We start from the raw sequence: 4,544 nt of genomic DNA on the forward strand, positions 1-4,544 counted from the left end.
TCTATAACCGAGAACCACTTCACCCGACCCGCACCCATCCTACACATACATGTGCACATAGGATATTAACACTCACCTTGTCGCCTTGAAGTATGCTACCGAATAATCCGCAATCACCGATGGAATGTACCTATTCCATTTATCACATAACAAGTAACACAATTAGGGTGGATATACAAATCAACCCAAATTGATAACTAGTGCAATTTCGACCCAAATGCACTTCCAAGCACCAACCGTGCCCAAACTAACCAATAATCACTAACACAAGTGAGAATGGTCCTAATATGCCAATCAAACCCAATCATAGGTGTTAAACACCTATCTTGCCCAAAATGACACTTAAACCCTAATTTGACCTATAAGAAGTCAATATCACGCCATTAGCAAGTTTTGACACCAAAACATATTTAACTCGGTTCTATGCTTCAACTTAATTCATTTTAAGTTTATAAACCTTATTAAATCGGCAATTGAGTCATAATCATCAACAAACCCTAATTTTGACTCTAGTCAAAATTAGTCAACCACAAGAACCCTAATAGTTTTCAAAACATCAATAATCACTAATAGTAGTGATTATACACCATTTACAAGTCATAAACATGGTTAAATCATTAACCAACCCGAAACCCGCCAAATATCAAAATAACAAGTTTCCATAAACCCTCTTCATCAACTAAGTGGGTTTTACAACTAACTATCTCAAACCCTAACATTGAATCTCAAATCAAACAATGAAATTCGGAGTTTGAACTTACCAATACCGCCAAAATGATGCCGTTGACGAGATGAACAACTTTAATACTTGAGACTTGACCCGAATCAAACTTCTTCTTCTCCAAAGGGAGCTTTCTCTCACTTAAAATGGGTTTCTCACTCTAGAGTTTGATGAGAGGGTTTGATGAGTGAAATGTGATCCAAAATGATCAATGGATCAGTTTTGATGACCCCAAACTGACCCCAAGTGAAAAGACCAAAGTAACCCTCATTTAAACACTTTAAAAATGCTGAAAATTGCATCAGACGCAATCGGAGCGCCGCTCCATAAGGTGGAGCGCCGCTCCAACCTTCAGGTCAGTTTTCAGTAACTTGTTTTGGCCATAACTTTTTGACCGTAGCTCCATTTTCGATGAATCAAATATCATTGGAAACGTAATAAGATTTTCTTTCCAATGGTAACGCTTTGAAACATCAACTCAAACTTTATTTAGGGTTAAAAAGATACGTACACACCTTGTCACTTCAGACAACGTCCAGTTTCCTTCGACGTTCGAGCAAGAAACACGTACGTGCTTCGTATACCTCATACACGCATCGTACACCATAAATACATTATGTACAATAAATATTTGGGTCTTACAATTCCTCACATGAAGAACAAGTGTAAGCTTATCGAAAAGGATTATGCTAAGGTGGTTAATTAGGTGTACAGGTTGTTTTGACATCATCAGATAGGGGGAGATTGTTGGGAAAATGAAAATCTGATGAGTCAAAAGCATGCTAGAGTCTGGAGATTTAGAGTCTGAAGTTGCACACTCTGATGTTTACTGAAGTCAATGGTTTGAGATTTCTTGATGCCTAAGCTAAGGAATATTCTGGAGATATGTTTAAAGTTTAATAAGATTTGTTTTGATTCGGTTTTATCTCCAGAAGATTAACTTTAGAGTTATTTGCATATTAGTTTAGTTTTTAAGTTTATCTTTACCTTATTTAGAGCTAAGTTGTTTTGGAAACCAAATCTTTAGATTTGGTGTTTATCTGTATAAATAGGGTAGTATGGTTTGCTTTGAACTTGTATCTTTGCACGATCAACATTATCAATTTTATATTTCATTATCATGTTCTCTCAATTCTTGCACTAATAATTCTTATTTATTGTTTAATTGAGAGTCCGGTGTTCATAGTTCAATTACTGTGAACTAATACAAAACATCCTCGATACGTCTTTTTTATTTATTTAGGCCCCGAACATAAACCATCAAGCGCTTGGTCTATTTCAACCAATTGAACTGAATACAAACTACCAATATCCCCATCATCAATGCAAGTCTTTTTGCCTTTGTCCACCATTGTCGCCTTACCCGTCGACGCCTTCGAACCCCCATCAACAAACTCCTTAGCCTTAAACAACCCTTCGGTTTCCTCATCAACGTTAAAGCAACCCGAGGCTATCATGACCGCATCCACCACCCTTGTTCTGTCGTCTACCACAGGCTGCACACTAATAGGAACCGATCCCACCTTTGAAACACAATTCAGAATTTCACTATTAACCCCACACGAATCCGCCACAAAAGAGACATTACGATTGACATTCACCACCACTTCCTTTGAGAAACTGTCCTCAATTAACGAGCGAACATCAACTGAATACCCCAATTCGTTAACCCAAACTTGTTTCGAAAACCGCCCTTCATCTTCCATATTAGCCACAACAAGCTCATGGATGTGCTTCACGTAATGGGTCTTAACAAACACAAAAAGGGACTCAATATTGTAAAGTTGCTTAGACGAATTAGCAACACAAAGAACTTCACCAAATAGACTCGCTACCTTATGAATGTAATGTTCTGATATAAAATTAGTCGGGATATTGATCAATCTTATCTATAAGATTATAATTGATAACGCTTGCTAACTTATGTTGTTTAGTGCAGATTTGTTAGTTGACGTATCTTTTGTGATAAAGGTCAAATTTGGTGCTAATGTTGGAATTCTAGAACTTGAGGGAAGAGATCAGAGTCCAGAGTGTAAATAATGAAAAATATAAATGGATGTTTGTATGATTTGGTATCATCTTAATAGTTAATACTATGCCTGGCAAACGGGTCGGGTTGGATCGAGATCAAAATGGGTTTGGATCGAAATGGGTCATGGGTGGGTTAGAATTTAAATGGGTCAAATGGGTTGGGTTGGGTCTGAGTGGGTCGAGACCCAACAGGTCGGGTCGGGTCGAGAACCATTTTATTCAATAAAATTTTGCTTTTACAAATTTTTTTTATCATTTTATTATTTTTTATTTTTATCATTTTATCATTTTTTATTTTATTTTGAAAAATTACGTCGTGCTATTAAAATTCAAAATTTTACAGCTCGACCCGTTGGACTCATATACAAGACCCGTTGGACCCATATACATGACCTGTTGGACCCGTCTCTATTTGTTAGACTTGGTGGATTTGAACCCGATCGACCCATTTCTTATTTTTTTGTATAAGACCCAATTTGTTTTAAAAAAAACTCACTGGACCAATTCTTAGGGATGTGAAACTCAAAAAGTAGAAACTTTACAACTCGACCCGTTTGACCCATATGCAAGACCCATTAGACCCAAATTCAACACTTGGGGTTTGGTTTGCCAGGTATAGTTAATACTAAGATCGATTAAGTGAGTGTTTGATTAGTCTCCTGTCATTAATATGTAACAGACTGAAACCCGGGCTAGTTGTAAGTGGACTATTTTGCCCTTAGGGTTTGTGCTTAGTCTTAAGTGCTTTTTATTTTAATTATTTTATTAGTGTTTTATTATAATTGTGTTATGACCAGTTTGTGACAAGGGTCCCAGAACAGGTTTTTTTATTTTATTTGGACCTCGTTTGGGTTACCTAATCTTGTGCGAAAGATATCAGATAACTGGTAAATACCCGTGTGTTGTGAGGTGGGGAAAATAGCAGCCTTAAGTGACTAGTATACTGCCTTCTTCTTTCCATTTCTATAATTTTCCCAAACACACCCGTACCTTCATCCCTCCCACCTAACCAAACCCTAATTCTCCATTGTTGATCTTGAGCTCGAATTGGTCTTGAAATCACGTTCTTTACACTCCACTAATTCTTTTAAGGTATGAATCATGAGCTTTCATGATCAATTTAGTGTTAAAATGGTATTTTTAAGTGTATTTGTTCAAAAGCTTGATTTTGTGTCAAAATCCATGGATTTGATGTTGTTATGGTCAAAACTTTGTGGGTTTATAGTCTATAACATGTAGTATTTGAGTTGTGGTAAGTTTTGGTGTCGAAAACGAGCTCTAGATCGAGTTTTGGTGAATTTAGCTTGATGTCCATAGGTTGTGTTCAGAATCTGCAGATGATGAACACAGTCGGCCGACTGTCGGTCGACAGTCGACCGACTGGCTAGTGAACCGACCGACTGAGTTCGACTTTCGGCCGATTGTGGTGATACCAAATAAGTCGACCGATTGGGAAAGTCAGTCGATCGGTTGTGTCTACAGTTAACCGACTGTCTATGTCAGTCGACCGATTGAGGATACAGTCGATCGACTGTGTGTCCAGGGCAGAATGTTTTACCAAAGTGCCTTTTTCTAGCCGTTATGCTGCCCGTTTGTATTTTGGTGTTCAAGATGTAAATTTTGAAAGTGCATAAGTGTTAAGCATGAAAATTTTAGCGGACGCATTTTTTTACTAATTTGCTATAATTCGCTGTCAGTATGTCTAATCTTGATGGGAACACTATTCTAACTTGGTTTTTGCTGTTCTCAGGAGATAAGGACAAGGAGGAAGCTCAGAAATAATAACTGAGCA

This window comes from Rutidosis leptorrhynchoides, chromosome 7 (assembly GCF_046630445.1).
Source record: "Rutidosis leptorrhynchoides isolate AG116_Rl617_1_P2 chromosome 7, CSIRO_AGI_Rlap_v1, whole genome shotgun sequence".
Taxonomy (NCBI): domain Eukaryota; kingdom Viridiplantae; phylum Streptophyta; class Magnoliopsida; order Asterales; family Asteraceae; genus Rutidosis; species Rutidosis leptorrhynchoides.